Source organism: Mus caroli, unplaced genomic scaffold, assembly GCF_978045245.1.
Source record: "Mus caroli unplaced genomic scaffold, Mus_caroli_1 scaffold_22, whole genome shotgun sequence".
Classification (NCBI taxonomy): domain Eukaryota; kingdom Metazoa; phylum Chordata; class Mammalia; order Rodentia; family Muridae; genus Mus; species Mus caroli.
The window spans coordinates 18565336-18585014 of NW_028227277.1; positions in this window are offsets into that span (position 1 = coordinate 18565336).

Below are 19679 nucleotides of genomic sequence, written 5' to 3' on the forward strand. Positions count from 1 at the left end.
CACCTTGCTGAACTTTAAGTAAAAAATATACCTACCTCTGTCTCCCAATTGCTTGGGTTAAAGACATAGTCAAACATTGCCTGGCAAACACAAAACGTTGAAACCTCAAATATAAAACCCTAAATATTTTTTAGAAAAAATCAAGTATAAAAAGAACAACAAAAACAGAACCCTAAGCAATAGAGTAATGTGCTAAAAAAATCAAGTAAAAGAAAAACTCAATTAAACCGCAAACCCAAAAATACAATAAAGTCATTGAAATGAAAAAAAAAAACACTAAAAATACACTATACGCTTGAACAAAAACAATAACAACCCCTAAGAAATACAGTAAAATGTTCAAAAGAACATGAAGTAAAGTAAAGCCTAAATTAAACCCCCAATCCGAAATTACAATACAAAAAATAAAAAAAAAAACTGTAAAAATACACTAGAAGCCTGAAAACAAAACAAAACAAACAAAGAAACAAACAAAAACGAAACAAAAACAAAAACTCTAAATCACTCTTGTAAAAATTATACAAACATTTTAAAAATTCTAGAAATCTAAAATAAATACACAAGTAACCGAAATGTCCTTGAATATATATATATGTCTGTCTGTCTGTCTGTCTGTCTGTCTGTCTGTCTGTCTGTCTGTCTTTCTAACTATCTATGTAATTCTGTCTTTCTCTTTCTATGTTTCTGTCTCTCTTCTTTCTCTATTTCCTTCTATCTTTAAATCCTTCTTTCTTTCTTTTTTTTTTTTTTAATTTGTGTGTGATTTTGGTCACTGGGTTTCTCTGTGTATACCCTGTCAGTCATGGAAATCACTCTGTAAATCAGGCTGGCCTGGTTCTTAATAAACAAGGAAAAAAAAACACACTATACATATACTAAAACACTTAACGCCTAAAATCTCTAAAACGCTGTTCTAAAAAAACTATATATATGTGTATGTGTATGTGTATGTGTAGGTGTAGTTGTAGTTGTAGGTGTAGGTGTATGTATATTTACATTTACATTTATATTTAATTTATATTTATGTTTTATTTATATTTGTTTTTACATTTACGTTTACCTTTATGTTTACGTTTATGTTTATTTATATTTTCAAGAATCTAAAAATGACTCTAATAGCGCCCCAACTTTTTTTTTTTTTTTTGAGTTTTTGGAGACAAGATTTCTCTATGTTTTCCTGGCTATCCTGGTACTCACCCTGCAGATTAGTCTGACCATGAACTCAGAAATCCAAGACCTATGCCTCTAAAGTGCTGGGATAAAAGGCATGTGTCACTACAGACTGGCAAACCTAAATATTTAAACTAAAAAATAAAATCAAAGTTTTTTGAAAAATACTCAAGAACAGACACACACACACACACACACACACACACACACACACATACACACACACACTAGAATACCATAAAATATAACCATAAAGCCAAGAAAAAAAATCTAAAATATTTAAAAGACACTAAATAAACAGTAAAATTGAAATATTCCAAAAATCCAAAAATAAAAACTATAAAACACTCGCCCAAACGCCCTAAAAACGCTTTTTAAAAAAACCCTAATATTCATAAAAAAATAATATAAATGAACCCAAAAATTTCCATATAGTAAATTTCTTACTTACTGTATTTATCTTTCTTTCTTTCTTTCTTTCTTTCTTTCTTTCTTTCTTTCTTTCTTTCTTTCTTTCATTCTTTCTTTCTTTCTTTCTTTCTTTCTTTCTTTCTTTCTTTCTTTCTTTCTTTCTCTCTCTCTCTCTTTCTCTCTCCCTTCCTTCCTTTCTTTCTTTCTTCCTTCCTTTCTTCCTCCCTCCCTCTCTCCCTCCCTCTCTCCATCCCTCTCTCTCACTCTCCCTTCCTTCCTCCCTTCCATCCTTCCTTCCTTCCTTCCTTCCTTCCTTCCTTCCTTCCTTCCTTCCTTTCTTTCTTTCTTTCTTTCTTTCTTTCTTGCATGGGATTTTGGAGACTAGTTTTCACTGTGTATACCCTTGAGGTCCTGGAAATCACTCTGTACAATATGCTGGCCTTCAATTAAGAAATTCACCTGCCTCTGCCTACCAAGATTGATCCTGAAGGCATGGATCACCACTGCCTGGAAACACTAAAACTCTTAGACCCCCAAAATATAACACTAAAAATTTTAAGCAAATATTTAAAAACACACACACAACACACACACAATCAAATAAAACAGTATAACATTAAAAAAATTAACTAAACCCTAATAAGAACCGAAAATCAAGAAAAAAAATTAAAATTCATAATAAACAAAGTAATATCATTTTCAGTGACATTCAACAACATGTGACATGTACAAATAACCTCCACATCCTGGGTAAACAGAGTTCTATTCCTAAAATCCTCCTCCATTTTTCTGTTCAGATTCTCTGCTCACAGCCCATGCTAGCTAAAGCCACTAACCAATGCTAACCTCGCTTTCTGTTCCCACCCTCTACTCCTTCACATTGAATGAAACACCATCACTTGATGCTGAGAGATCTTGATAGTTATTGAATATCTTTCCATGGATTGTCACACTGCCTCCTTCAAAGGCAGAGTCCTTTGGCAGAGTCCTGTCCATTCAGTCAACTGCCCTGGAGCTAAAGCAACTGCAAAGCATCACCTGTCCCATGCTGAAGTCATGAATCTCAGCTGGCTGCTCTCCCACAGACACTGCCCAGTGTACATCCAGGCCTTCCCTGTACAGAGGTTTTGAGAAGTGGTTCTGAGCACAAAGCAATACTACCTTCCTTCTGAGGCCTTTTGGGTATGCTAATGTGAACTGCTATTGGAATTTAATGGGCCAGTGATGTGTATCACTCATGATGGAAAGCTCTTCCTAAGCTCTCACAAATTCAGACATCTACACCGTCCCCCATATTCATCATGCAGATCAGGAAAACCTAGGAAGAACCAGATACTGTTACATATTTTCCTGTCACTTAGATGTTCTATGAATTCTTAACAGGAGGGAGAGCATCGCATTTGTTGTCCTTATTTACCCTAACCAAAACTCATAGCTTTGCTGCTGGTTAGTAGTTACAGGGAGGTAAAAGCATCTATACACTTAAGGATAACATATGACAAACAGAAAGAGTATATAGCACAGGAAATTTAATGTTAACTTCTAACTGTCCTACCACAGTGAGTAATCAGAGATATAGGCATGGAACCATTTCATGGAAGACAATTTGAAGTGACTTCAGGTAAAACAATGTCCAAGCACATTTATACAGAAGCAATAACAGTTTATAATAAACTATGTTCCCGTTCCCTCCTTTTATATGTTTTCTAGACTATCTGGCATTGCCTTTTCAAACTGTTCCATAAAGATCCAAGCAATACATATCTCGTCACTACAGTGATAATTGTAGTAACTGATGCTGCTCAAGAAATTCATTTACTGATAATAAATGAGGCATTGCCATTTGGGTGTTGTAGAGTGGGCATGGAGTCAGGAACTGTGGAGACTCTGTGACCTCATTGCTGAATCCAGCAGAAGAGAATGTTTAAAGGGCTCTGTGGAAGACTAGTGGCTGTGGAATGACACAGAGACAGAATGGCTCATCCCGACCCAGCTGCCTGCCTCCATTTTTGGACTGAGAACAAACAACTACAACCAATCTCCACCTTGTATCCTGGCCTCTTGTGATCTCTCTTGAGGTCTTCTATCAGGGTGAGAAATCTTTGTCTAATTTCCAGGCTGAACTTCTGGGTCTTGGTGTTTGTATTGGGCAAAATAAACAGGAACTGCTCCAACAGGAGCAGAGTCAGGATCTGCTCCACAGAGTGTGATTGAGGCTTCAGCCACTGGAAACAAAGTCCCCAGAGTTTGCAGAAGGCCTCGTGAGGCCCATATGCTTCATCATACTGGAACTGCCTGAAGCGCTGGATGAAGGCTTCACAGGCTGACATATTTCCAAGGCTGAGTAGAGGATCCCTGTGGGGCAGAGTTAATGGGTGCTTCCATTTTTCCCACTGGACGGCTCTTTCTTGGTCCTGGGGCCTCAGGTCTCAGGTGTTTCCTTGAGCCTGCTGCAGCAGAGAGGAGGCCTCCATGAGAAAGGAGACACGGGAGTAATAACTAACGTGTATATGGTTCCTGTCCTTTCAGCTTTCAGAACCTGATGCCAGACATGGTCCCTTCACCAAAACATAAGTGTACACATCCAACTCTGCAAAGAGATGTCAAAAGTTATACAAAGCATGCCCACAAATCCTTTTTGCAGACTCCTTGGAACTGTGCGTTCTAGTAGGTTAGCCACTGGCCTGTGTGGCTACTGAACTTGGAATTAGTGGAAGCTGGAAGCTTTTATTCCTACATGCAAGTATCCCTGCAGAATGTTCTCTGCTATTAGGTAACCATGTTCTGAGTAGTCCCATGGACTGCAGCTGGGAACACCTATCCTTCTGCAGAGACACATGACTAGAAAACTGCCTCTTAGGATAAGAGTACTGTCTGTTCTCACATAGGGCCCAGGTTTCATTCTCTACACCCACATGGTGCCCACAACCATTTGTAATCAAGTTCAAGGGGATCCAACAAACTCTTCTATCCTCTCCAGATACCAGGCATGCATGTATGTATATAGTCAACCATGCGTACAGGAACATAAAATATCCATACACAATTATAAGATACAAACATTATAACTTTAAAAAAGGTGCAGGCATCTAATCCCAATCCTCACACAATAATGGTATCCACGTGTTTCCAAATGAATGGAGGTCCCCAAAAGGGGAACAGCTACAGTTTCCCTGAGAAAGCCCTCCAGCTTTGTGTGTCCATTAGTAACCTTTGCAGTCAACCCTTCCTCTCTTGATCTTGTCACACCCACTAAGTGGAATGACCTCATGCCCACCTCTACCACTTTGTCTTTGCTATAACCTTCATAATAATTTTTCTCGAAGGGAAAAAAAACACTATATGAGGAGATGAATGTCATAAAAAATATCTCAGGAGTTCCTATTGTGAAATCAATACTTAGTTCACTCCATATCTGGAGACAGGGCCTATTCTAAACATCCCTCACACATCTGTGTGCTTATCTCCCACAGGAACTTAGGAGAGAGAGAGAGAGTAGTATTGTTCTTTCCCTTTGGTATGATTAGGGTTGAGGTAAAAAAAAAAATCTTAGAGTCACTGAATTCATTGAAAGTGCTCAAAGACTGGTCTCCCCAGCTTTCAGGGCTTGTGCCTACTGTGGCATTGGAGAGCTTCTTTCTCTGGCTGGATTTCAACTTCTGCCCTTGTACCCTTTTTCCCTCTCCCCCTCAGTGACTCTTTTCCTTCCTTCCCGTTTCCCTTCCCTTTCCTGAAGCAGTTTCTTTTCTTGACATCTTCTCTAAAAGACTGGCCATGAAAATGACCTCAACCCCATTTCCCCTGTAACATTTCCTTGCAAAAGTGAAGAGATACCTAGCCTGTGCATTGGTGACTCAGAAACAACTATGAGCCTATCTACAAGGAGCCTGAAAGGATTATAGTATCCAGGCACATGGAAGAGGAAAAGCCTCTATGGAACCCTTAGAAGATTCTACTTTCCTTGATCTAGATATCTAGGCTTCCAAATGAAGCCCTCTGGGTTGGTATCACCTAAGAGATGAGCATGTGATACATATCCATGATGTAATTTGAGAAACATATAAATGTTTACATATAAACACTTAAATGTAGACAATGCTGAAATCATCTACAAGCTTACTTAGTACAGTCATGGTTTACTTCGTAAGACTAAGCAAAGCCTTACAAAGAGAAATTGGGGTGAAGTGTCTCAAAGCTCTGGGAGAACAGATTGGTAATTTTGTTGTTTTTAAAAAAAGTACCTTATTAAATATTTATAAGATAGGTGTTAGACTCCATATTTCTGAGACCCTAAGCCAAGAAATCTGTTGGTAAGCTCTGTCCCAGCTCTTTAGTGGCCAGAAACCCTCCTCCCTGTGATCCTAGGTCAAAGGCTACGTGATTAATTAGATCACACATTAATAGGTACTCTCCTCTTATGTGGTCAACATGAACATTTCATACCAAGCTGCAAACCCTTATTTCTCATATCTTGTATCCCCAAAATAAGGATTTAATTATTATAATTATTACAATTACTATTATTAGAAAAATTTACTATTATTATGACTAATAATAAAAATAGTAATATTATTATTATTATTACATTGTATGTATGAGGAATATGTGAGAATATGGCTGTACAAGTGGGTTGTGGTGCATGGGATGACTAGAGGGTGGCTTTTGGGAGTCTGAGATTCCTTCCCACTACCAAGGTTTTTTAGGATGGAACTAGGTACACAAGATTGCACAGTGAGTGCTTTTACCTCCTACCACACACATTTGAAACCTAGTGCTCATTATAATTCACACCATTGTTTTTACCATGACACTGCCTGACTTCAAGTCCTATGAGCCCTCTCATTATAACACACAGCAAACAATGCTTCCCCGGGCAGGTTGCAGCATGTCCCTGGCTCCTAGGTCCCACCCACCTGGTCTCCATCCTTCAAGTGAATATCCAAGCTTCAGTTATGTCAACTGGCACTCTCTATTGCACATCCTTTCTCCTGCCTCCTCCATTCACAGCAACTTTCAAAGACCTATTCATAATCATTCACCTCAACTTATACTTAGGTACTTCATGAACTGGGGCTACCAAGAATGAATATCTTCTGTCCCTTGCTCCTAGACTTGACTGATCTGCTGTCTCCCTTTGTCAAATCTCTCCATGCATCAAACACCTCATGGTGCTGGCCTAACAGATCATCAGAAAAGAATCCCTTCTCAGAAAGCTGCCTCCTTTCCCCCACAGACCTGTTTAATAATGCAAAGAATCTGGCTGCTTGTTGCCTATGGCAAGTCTTACTGACACTTCAGGGGTGGGGTTAGCCAGCATCTATCATTTGAGCCTGCAAGAGTCAGATGAGGGTATCTCTACCAGCTCATAGATAATCCCCCTCCCCCTGACCACAACCAACACACAAATTTCTCCATTTTGTGCTTACTTTGAGTAACTCTGGAAGGAGCTAGATTTTTCTCTCTGGAATCTCTGTCCCTGACATGAGAGTCTAAGACTCACTGCTGTGTTCAAATGCAGAGAGATACAAAGGAGTTGCATTCTTCCTCACACTGGCTTCAAGTTTCATACTCCTTAGCCACATTTACCTTTTGAAGCTCCAATTGACCATATGTCACCTTCAGGAGGCACCTTTTGTATACACAGCTTAAGAAAGCTGGGTTTTAAGGGTCAGTGTGGAAAGGTCCTAGGTCCCTGTCTCCTGATTAGGTCAAGGTTAGTGAGGTCAAGCAAAGGCAGGGAAACCACACAATACTGTATGGAGCATAAATGTCTTCCTTAAAATTTGAATAAGACATTGGAACCACAAAGACTGACAGTATAACCAGTAAAATGGTACTAAGACAGAATAATTTCAGCACTTAGGGGGCAGAGGCAGGAAAGTCTCCATGACATGGAGACTAGCCTGATATGTATAGTGAGTCCCAGGCCTGCCAGGGCTCAGTACTAACACCCTATCTGTCTCTGTTAGGTCTCTCAACTAATTAGGAGCAGTCATAGCCTCCTTGTAATTATTTTGTATCTTTTTTTTTCATTCAGTCTCATAGAAAAAACAAAAAGACAGCAGCTTGTTGTAAGATAAAACTCAAAGGTAAAGCTTCCTGATAACTCTTCCCATGTAGACTTCAACATTTCTCCTCAACTCCTCCCAAAATACTATACGATTAAACTGGCCTTGAACATGTACTTGAATTATCTGCAAAGTTTTAAAGAAATTGGGAAAAAAATGTAAAAACCCTAAGATCCAAATGAAAATGCAAGTACTTATGTTTCGAATCTAAGACATAAAAACAAGATGATCATTGGCAACTTTGAGTGCTTATGTTAAACATAAAGAGTGTTCAAATATATGCATATACACACATCCATATATATGCATATATAATATATTATATATTATATACATTTTGAATATTAAATATGTTAACAAATATATAATGATATATATTGAATATATGTTGTATATTATATATATAATATAAATTTGTGCGTTCATATGTGTAAGGTTTGTGTGTGTGTGTGTGTGTGTGTGTGTGTGTGTGTGTGTGTGAGAGAGAGAGAGAGAGTTAAAGTGTGTGTGTTTGGTTTTATGCATGTGTGTAAGCCCAAGGTCAGATTGATTCACTATCAATATCTTAAACCATTATGGAAAAAAGAGCAATAATTCTGAAACTATTTCCAATAACTAGGAAAAAAAAAAAAAAGAAGCACTACCAAATACATTTTATAAAGGTGGTATTACTATGATTCCAACAATCAGAGGATACAACAAAAATTAGACCATTTTTCCTGATAAACACAAAGGCAAAAATAATCTACAAAATACTTAATAATCAAATTTTAGAACGCATTAAAAATACCCTACCCATGGTCAAGTTGACTTTAATTTAAGAATTCCAATCAACATACTTCTAGAGCAAATATAACAGGGACAGAAATCACATAATTATCTCAATAGCTGAGGTAAAGGACTTTTCGAAATTCAACATCCCTTCTTGGTATGAACTCTGGAAAAAAATATGGATAGAAAAAAGTGATTTCCGTATAAACAAATCCATATAGGCTATATTCAGCAAACATAGAGCCAATTATAATAAATCATATAAATTATAATATATACTTTTATATTATATTAATATATTAATAATGGTTAATTAATAATTGACTGAGAATATATTATTATATTAACAATATAATTAACAACATACTTATAATATAGGAATATGTTATGGTAAACCATATAAAAATCTCTATGTAGGCCAACAATAATAATTAATATAAATTGTATTATGTGTATATATTATATATTTATATATTTATATTATAAAATTATTAATGATGTACTGATCACATAATTATAATTTATGACTAATAGTATTATAATGTTAGAATAATATTATTAGAATATAATATATTAATAATATAAATAGTATAATTATAATAGAGAAAAATGATAAACCATATAAAAATCTCCATGTAGGGTATATGTAACAAACCTATAGTCAATAATCATAAATCATATAAATCACAATATATTAATATATTAATAATATATTCTTAATAATTAATTGATCATACAATAATAATGTGTGGTTATAATATATTATAGTAACATTATAGTAATATGATATAGTAATAATATAATTATAATATATGATTATGTTAAAATAAAACATATAAAAAATGTCCATTTAGGTTATATGTAACAAACCTATAGCCAATTATATTAAATTATATAAATTACAATATATTTATATATTACACATTTATATATTAATAATATTTATTTAATAATTTACTGATAATATGATTACATGTGGTTTAAATATAGAAATAATATAATTAATTTAGTGATTGATAATGTGATTATAATACGTAAGTGTAACATAATAAACTATATAAAATTTCCTTACAGGCTATATGTAATTAACCTATAGCCAATTACAATAAACTCTGGAAAATTGAAAACATTCCTTCTAAAATCAAGAAACAAAGTCATGTACTCTTTCCAGTAGTATTTAATACATTGATTAGAATATTGCCTAGAGAACAAGGAAAAAAAATAATAAAAGTGATTCAAATAGAGAAATTTGAAGTCACATAATTTAATAATAAATAGCACAATCTGACATGAAAAAACCCTAGAGACCTTCTAGAAAGCTCTTATATCAGATGTATAAATTCAACAAAATAATGTATAGTCAGGATATAAGAACTAGTGTTTTTTCTATACCAATAATTAATAATAAAAATATAATTATAATATAAAAAGATATTATGATAAAGGACAAGTTAATCAGGAGGGGAGAACTCCATTCATTCCGGATTCTTAAAGTTAAAGGAAGACCTGGGTTTGGGGTATTGTGCTGTGATAATTGCAGCATTCAGAAAACTAATACATGGAAAACTGCTGTGACTTGGAAGCGAACCTGGGCTGCATTGTGAATACCAAACCATACAGTCTTAAAAATAAAATAGCTAAGAATAAATCTATCCAAGGTGATGAAAACTGAAAAACATTGTAAAAAGAAACCAAACACATGAAAATGGGAACATTTCCCACTTCTTAGATTAGAAGATTAAGATTGTGAAAATGGCACTTCTGCCAGAAAGTGTCTGCAAGTTTAATATAATCCTCATCAAAAATTCCAATGCCATTCTTCACAGAACTTGAAAAAGAAAAAATAAAAATTCATATTTAAATACAAAACCTCTCTGATTTTCCAAAGCAATCCTAAACAGAAGGAAAATGCATAGATGGATCACAATACTCAATTTAAATTTCCACTAATATGATAGGCAGGGGTGGTGCATGTCTTCAATCCTGGCACTTGGAAGTTAGATGCCAGTGGATTTCTGAGTCCAAGGCCAGCCTGGTCTACAGAGTGATTTCCAGGACAATCAAGGCTACACAGGGAAACCCTGTCTCCACAAAGAAAAAAACAACCACAACAACTACAACAAATCCAGTAAAGAGCTATAGTAACAGTCACATGCTGACACAATAAAGAAAATCCATGAACAAAATAAAGGATGCAGAGGTGAACCCACAGCTACAGCCATTTTGTTTTCACATTGCTGTTAAAAATATTCATTGATGAACAAGAAAATGTCTTCAAGAAATGGTAATAAAACCAGAAATGTTGATGTGGATAATCCCAGTACTTTGGGAGGTAGAGGTAAGAAAAAAAAAGATTCAAGATCCTTCTTCACTACATAGCCTGTCCCCAAAACCCAAAACCCCAAAAAGGAAAGTAAACAAACTAAAGAGGAAAAATAAATGGGGCTGGCAAAAAATTGAGTATTTATATGTCAAAGAATAAAACTAAAACTGTGTCCCTCACTCTGTCCAAAAGTGTTCAAAATGGATCCATCATCTTTTTGTTTGTTTGTTTGTTTGTTTGATTTTTGTTTTTTCGAGAAAGGGTTTCTCTGTGTAGCCTTGGCTGTCCTGGAACTTACTTTGTAGATCAGGCTGGCCTGGAACTCAGAAATCTGCCTGTCTCTGCCTCCCAAGTACTAGGATTAAAGGCATGAGCCACCAAGCCTGACTGGACCCATAATCTTAAGATGACACTTGAAACCCAAACTGCTAAAGGAAAATAAAATCACAATATCCCACTTTAAGCACAATCAAGGAGTTTCTGAAAAGGACCCCAAATAGCAACTTATTTTATGTTTATTCAGCAATAAAGAATAAAAAATTTAGTAAACTAGATGGGGAGGGAGGTCAGGTTAAACAAAGTAAGCTTAGTTCTTTTCTGTCTAAGGTCTGAGGGAATTTAAATTAGTCACATATAGCTCAAAAAATAGTACAAGAATTGACAAATGTCATTACATGACAGTAAAAGATTCCAGTCTCCAAAGGAAGCAAGTGGCAAAGGAGAATGAAGAGGGAGCCTACAGGACAGGAAAAAGTTAAAAAATAAAAATAATAACTTTGCCAACCACATTTGTAAAAATATTAATCTGGACAAATCTATAAAGAACCTTAAAACTTAAGGAAAATTATCTCATCACTGGATGGGTTAATGAGTTAATAGATAATACTCAAAACAGCACATACAAGTCACCAATAAATACATGTAAAACATTCAACATCTTTAGCTATCAGAGGAAGACAAATTAAAGCTAAATTGAGATCTAACAGCAGTCAGAACAATTACTATCAAACAAACAGCAATAAGTACTGGTGAGTATGTGGGGAAAAACATTATATATTGCTGGATAAAAACCTAACTACTTCTGGGCTGTGGTGGTGCATGCCTTTAACCTCCTACTAGGGAAGCAGAGGCCTTTTACTCTCTGTGAGTTCCATGACAGCCTGTCCTGAAGAGAAAGTTCTGGACAGCCAGTACTTCTCAGAGAAACCCTGCCTCAAGGATGAAAGGAAGAAAGGGAAAAAGACAACCAAAGGAAACCAAACTAGCACATTAGCTATAGAAATTGCTCTTTGGAAGTTAAATATTTTAAAAAGTAACTAAAATGTAATAATATTTAAATTAAAGCTGTTAGAACTACCATATGAAGAAGGCACACCAGTGAATTTATATATAATTTTCTTCACTATTTATACATGACACCAAATGTATAAACTATGGAGTTTTATGCATCTATGAAGAAATAAAATTTTCATTAAACTGGATGGAACTGAGTCCTTTTGTCTGGTCACTGAGAGTTTGACCTTGCTCCAGTGTGAAAGTGCATAAGCAACGCAAACTGGACTTGTATTTTTTTTCTTTTTCTTTTTTTTTTTTTTTTGGAGGGGGTAGGGCAGATGGGTGGGGGCAGACCTAGGAGTACTAAGAAGAGACTTTGCTTGGGGTTCATGACATGAAATTACCAATAATCAATAAAAATATGAAAAAAAATCTGGACAGAAATATAAATCATAAGATTGTTAAGAGGGAACAATCAAGATCCTTCCCGCCTAGGATCTGAGGCAAATCTAAAACACAGTCACCAAGTAACTGGCCCATCATTATGAGGTTAGTCAGCTTGGCTACCTCGCACCCAGGTCATGCCCCCTCCGTGTTCCCAATCAAGCCATTTGCTTTCATTTTAGTTCTCTTGTGTGTCCATACTGTCAAGGGCGAGCCTTGTGCTGGTTGTCATCAGAGTACAACTTTACCTAAGACAGTTTGTTCTTTCCTTGTTATGGTGGGTTCCAGAGAGAGAGGTCAGCCTGTAAGGATTTCCTAACAGGGAACATCTGCTTACCAGGCGACCTCAACTTACCAAACCGTGCAATTTGCATCCTAAAGATAGTAAAGTCACAGGCTCCATTGAGGTCAAAGTTTGCTTTATCCTTAATGCCACAGTACTGTCTATCTGCTTGCAAGGCCCCTTCTCTGAGTAATAAAAGACCCCACATGCTAAACTCCACTCCACACATCACCGGCCCGACTCTGTCTCCTTCCCAATTCCCAGAAGCAACCTCATCTCCCTGTTGTCAACCATCCAGTAGCCACTCAGTCTTCAGCAAAGATAATGATGATGCAGGAACAGTCAGCTTCCCGGCCTTCTTCCCAACTTCAGGTCTAACAGGGACTCTCCTGTCTCAGGCACCTCAGGAACTGATGCTACTGGGAGTGGGAGGTGGGGCGCTAAAAACTAGTTCCATTCCTTCTAGACTTGACTGGTCCCTTGTGTCACGTTCTGCTCTGGAACATAGAGCTCCTCAGATCGGCCATATACTGGCTGGCCTCAGCTTACCCCGAGGCAAAGTCATTAAGTAATTAGGTTTTGAAGACTGCTCCAGAAATATCTCCCCTTTGCCATCAGTAAAGGGTCTTGGAGCTAAGAAGGATCTGGCCCAATAGTCACACAGACTTAACAGCTATCCTGTGCTGAATCTGAGCCTGCTCAGAGACTGGGGTACAGCAGTAAATATCACTGATCCTTTCCTGATAATTATCTACCACCTGAGGATAGAAAGAAGTTCCTTTCCCTGCCATCAACCATCCAGATCTCTGCTTTGCACTTACTTGTAGGTGACTGGCTCTCATCACAGTGGGCTTGGACTGAGTTCCATGTGGCTTCCTCAGGTTCTTTTGTCTTTTGAAGCAAAAAGTGAGCCTGCATACCTTCGGGAATCACTCATTTCACATGTGTCTTCTACAGCTAAAATGACCTTGTGAATGTCCACTGAAGAGAACTGAGCTAGTGGGGTCAACAAAAGGTCAGATTCAGCCTTTCTAAGTCTCTGATGGAGGTTTCCTCCTGGAAATATGAAGGGCAGACACAGGGGCCTCCGGAAAAATCTTTTAATATTTTCAACAAATCTGTGCTTTGTGATCACGTCTCTAAAATTTTCTTAAGCATTTGTTATTTTTACTTTTTTTAAAGGAGCCCTCCAACAGAAATTTCTGGTGGGGAAGATGTAATATTTTTAGCCTTTCTTTCCACCTGTGAGTGAACCAGCAAAACCCCCTACTTTTTTGTTTCTCCAGAATTTAAGGTATAATTAAGGAGTTCTTTAGTTTGCTAAAGACTTCAAAAGTGGCAATTTTGAACCATAAAGGACTTTCACACACAGGGTGAGATGATGACGCCTTGTTCACCTTTATGGAAAGGAAGTAGACAGATCTCCTTAAGTCCCTAGGGCCCCTTTACAACAGTTTGGAAAATGTTATTTACTTATCTCTGAATTGAATGAAAAGATGTATTTTCAATAAAAAGTATTTTCCCAAAAGCTAGATGTTGGTACAAAAGACCTATAAACTGATTTTTTAAAAGAATCATATAGTATACAAAGGACAAATATGAAAGGTTTCAAACTCGGAAGAATTTCATTTTGAAAGTATGGTAAGAACCCTAGAGTTAATAATCATGAACACAGAACACAACATGTAGCAAACAAAAGTACAAAGTACACTCCAATAGGCCAGCAGGCATAAAATTAGGGAATGTAAGGATCTTTATAATGGAGTACAATTCCTCCCCCATTCTCCATGGAAACAAACAGACTCCCTGTTGTCTGCAAAGACTTTGAGTAGGGAATCATCCAGCATCCTTTCTCTTCCATTTGATTAGAGCTGACTCTAAGACCTGCCAAGATTCCAGGACAGGAAAATTGGACTCCCTTATCCACTTTGGTGTGTTTCCAGTTAGTGTTACAAATGATCACATCTTTAGACAACTAAAACAGAGTGTATCTATTCTAGTACAATTCCAGAAGGCAGAAAGTGTAAAACTCAAGGGGTTAGCTAGTTTTTTTTACTCATGCCTGGAACTGTTGTTGGCAACCTATAGGTTGCAAGTCCTTGTGACACTTTCACAGGAGTTGTCTAAGACTATCTGTATGTCAGATAATTATGTCACGATTATTAACACTAGGAAATTACAGTTATGAAGTAGTAAAAAAATAATTTTATTGTTGGGACTCGCCACAGCATAAGAAAATATATATTTGTAGGAACTGCAGCACCAGGAAGGTGGAGAACAACACTCTGGAACCTTGAAGACCAAAAGCATGCTGTGCCTCCCAGCCTCACCTGGCATCAGTCTAAGATCTGCTTCTGACTCTGCTCTTCTTGCTTCCATTTGTTTCTTCTGATCATATGGGGATAACCTACATAGTATAGTCAAATGCCCTATCTGAGGACGTGATCAAATCCATTTTGTGAAAAAATGTGCTATTGTATCATAAGGACAGGACTGTCTTTGGGAGCAGTGCTCTTCTGCATTCCTCTGTGTGCTTTGATTTCTTTAATTTTTTTTTCTGCCGTGAAGTTATTGTTCCCCAGTATTATTTTATTTTATTTTATTTTATTTTATTTTATTAGATATATTCTTTAATTAAATTTCAAATGTTATTCTCTTTCCTGGTTTGCCCTCCAAATACCCCCTATCCCATCCATCCTCTCTCTACTCACCAACACACCAATCATACTTCCCTTTCCTGGCATTCCCCTACACTGGGGAATGGAGCCTTCTCAGGACCAGGAGCCTCTCATTCGTGTCCAACTAGACCATCCTTTGCTTCATATGTGGCTGTAGCCATGGGTCCCTCCTTATGTACTCTTAGATTGACATTTTTATTATTATTATTAAATATTTATTTCATTTACATTTCCAATGCTATCCCAAAACCCCCCCACACCCTCCCACACCTACACACCCATCCACCCACTCCTACCTTTTGGCCCTGGCCTTCCCCTGTACTGAGGCATATAAGGTCTGCATGCTCAATGGGCCTCTCTTTCCACTGATGTCCTACCAGGCCATCTTCTGATACATATGCAGCTAGAGACATGAACTCTGGGGGAGTACTGGTTACTTCATATTTTTGTTCCACCTAGAGGATTGCAGATGCCCCAAGCTCACTGGGTACTTACTCCATCTCCTCCTTTGGGGACCATGCGATCCATCCAATAGCTGACTGTGAGCATCCACTTCTGTGTTTGCTAGGCCCTGGCATAGTCTCACAAGGGACAGCTATATCAGGGTCCTTTCAGCAAAATCTTGCTAGTGTATGCAATGTTGTCAGGGTTTGAAGGCTGATTATGGGATGGATTCCCGGGTATGACAGTCTCTAGATGGTCCATCCTTTTGTCTCAGTTCCAAACTCTAACTTTGTAGCTACTTCCATGTGTGCCTTGCTCCCAATTCCAAGAAGAGGCAAAGTATCCACACCTTGGTCTTCCTTCTTCCCAAGCTTTATATGTTTAGCAAATTGTATCTTATATCTTGGGAATTCTAAATTTATGGGCTTATATCCACTTATTATCCAGTGAGTACATATCATGTGAGGTCTTTTTAATTGAGTTACCTCACTCAGTATGATGCCCTCCAGGTCCATCCATTTGCTCAGGAACTTCATACATTCATTTATTTAATAGCTGAGTAATACTCCATTGTATAAATGTACTACATTTTCTGTATCCATTCCTCTGTTGAGGAGCATCTGGGTTCTTTTCAGCTTCGGGCTATTATAAATAACACTGCAATGAATATAGTAGAGCATGTGTAGAGCATCCTTACTGGTATGAGTATCTTCTGGATATTTGCCCAGGAGAGGTATTGTGGGATCCTCCTTTAGTACTATGTCCAATTTTTTGAGGAAACACCAGATTGATTTCCAAAGTGGTTGTATGAGCTCGAATTCCACTAACAATTGAGGAGTGTTCCTCTTTCTCCAAATCCTTGCTAGCATCTGCTGTCACCTGAATTTTTGAGCTTAGTCATTCAGACTGCGGTGAGGTAAAATCTCAGGATTGTTTTGGTTTGCATTTTCCTGATGATTAAGGATGCTGAACCTTTTTTCAGCCATTTGTTATTCCTTAGGTGAAAATTCTGTGTTTAGCTCTGAGCCCCATTTTTTAATGGGGTTATTTGATTTTCTGGAGTCCACCATATTGAGTACTTTATATATATATTGGATATTAGTCTCCTATATGATTTAGAATAGGTAAAGATCCTTTCCCAACATGTTGATGGCATTTTTGTCTTATTGATGATGTCTTTTGCCTTACAGATGCTTTGCAATTTTATGAGGTTCCATTTGTCGATTTTTGATCTTACAGCACAAGGCATTGCTGTTCTATTCAGGATTTTCACCCCATGCCTATATTGGAGGCTTTGCCCCAAGGTCACCCCGATAAGTTTCAGTGTCTCTGGTTTTATGTGGAGTTCCTTAATCCACTTATATTTGACCTTAGTACAAGGAGATAAAATGGATCAATTCATATTCTTCTATATGATAATAACCAGCTGTGGCAGCAGCATTTGTTGAAAATGCTTTTTTTTTTTTTTTTTTCAACTGGATGGTTTTAACTCCCTTGTCAGAGATGAAGTGATCATAGGTGTGTCAGTTAATTTCCAGGTCTTCAATTCTATTTCATTGCTCTACTTGTCTGTCGCTATACCAGTACCAATTCAGTTTTTATCACAATTTCTCTGTAGTACAGCTTTAGGTCGGGCATGGTGATTCCACCAGAGGTTCTTTTATTCTTGAGAAGAGTTTTTGCTATCCTAGGTTTTTGTTAATCCAGATGAATCTGCCATTTGCCCTTTCTAATTCGTTTAAGAATTGAGTTGGAATTTTGATGGGGATTGCATTGAATCTGTAGATTGCTTTTGGCAAGATAGCCATTTTTACTATATTTATCCTGAGAATACATGAGCATTGGAGATCTGTCCATCTTCTGAGATCTTCTTTAACTTCTTTCTTCAGAGACATGAAGTTCTTGTCATACAGATCTTTCACTTCCTTAGTTAGAGTCACTCCTAGGTATTTTATATTATTTGTAGCTTTTGAGAAGATTGTTGTTTCCCTAATTTCTTTCTCAGCCTGTTGGTCCTTTGTGTAGAGAAAGGCCATTGACTTGTTTCAGTTAATTTTATTTTCAGCGACTTCACTGAAGCTGTTTATCAGGCTTAGGAGTTCTCTGGTGGAATTTTTAGGGTCACATATATATATACTATCATATTATCAGCAAAAAGTGATATTTTGATATCTTCCTTTCCAATTTGTATCCCATTGATCTCCTTTTGTTGTCTAATTGCTCTGGCTAGGACTTCAAGTACAATGTTGAATAGGTAGGGAGAGAGTGGTCAGCCTTGTCTAGCCTGGTGTGATTGCAAGCTTGTAGAACCACTCTGGAAATCAGTCTGGTGGTTCCTCAGAAAATTGGACATAGTACTACCAGAGGATCCAGCAATACCTCTCCTGGGCATATATCCAGAAGATGTCCCAACGGGTAAGAAGGACACATGCTTCTTTATGTTCATAGCAGCCTTATTTATAATAGCCAGAAGCTGGAAAGAACCCAGATGCCCCTCAACAGAAGAATGGATACAGAAAATGTGGTACATTTACACAATGGAATACTATTCAGCTATTAAAAATAATGAATTTAAGAAATTCCTAGGCAAATGGATGGACCTGGAGAGCATCATTCTGAGTGAGGTAACCCAATCACAAAGGAAATCTCATCATATGTACTCAATGATAAGTGGATATTAGCCCAGAAACTTAGGATACCCAAGATATAAGATACAATTTGATAAACACATTAAACTCAAGAGAATGAAGACCCAAGTGTGGACACTTTGCCCCTTCTTAGAATAGGGAACACAACACCCATAGAAGGAGTTACAGAGACAAAATTTGGAAGTGTGACAAAAGGATGGACCATCTAGTGATTGCCATATACAGAGAACCATCCCATGATATGCTTCCAAATGCTGACACCATTGCATACAATAGCAAGATTTTGCTGAAAGGACCCAGATATAGCTGTGTCTTGTGAGACTATGCCAGGGCCTAGCAAACACAGAAGTGGATGCTCACAGTCAGTTATTGGATGGATCACAGGTCCCCAATGGAGGAGCTAGAGAAAGCACCCAAGGAACTAAAGGGAACTGCAACCGTATAGGTGGAACAATAATATGAACTAACCTTTACCCCGGAGCTCTTGTCTCTAGCTGCATATGTATCAAAAGATGGCCTAATAGGCCATAACTTGAATGAAAGGCCCATTGGACTTCCAAACTTTATATGCCCAAATACAGGGGAATGCCAGGGCCAAAAAGGGGGAGTGGGTGGGTAGGGGAGTGGGGGGTTATGGGGGATTTTTGGTATAGCATTGGAAATGTAAGTGAGCTAAATACCTAATAAAAATGGAAAAAAATAAATTGTATTTTCTTGCATGTCTTCAAGTGAATTTTTTTTCCTCTCTAAGGGCTTCTACCTGTTAGACTGTGGTTTTCTGTATTTCTTTAAAGGTGTTATTTTATCCTCATTTAAGGTATTTTTCATCTTCATGAAATGAAATTTTTAGTCAAAATCTTGCTATTCATGAATGTTTAAGTATCCAGCGTAGGAAAACTGGGTTATGATAATGCCAAATTATTTTGGCCTATTTTGGTTATGTCCTTTCATTTTTCTTTCACCATCTGGTCATTTCTGTTGTTAAATTGTCTGGGTATCTGGGATTGGATCAGTACTCTTTGGAATCAAATAGTGTAGTGTGACCTCGATTCCAGAAGGCCTCCTGGGAGTCAGGAAGTGCTGTATCTGGTTAGGACATGCCTTCAGTGTCTTTGCTTGGTACAGCCATCATATATCACACTGTCTCTGGTTTTGGCAGATCTA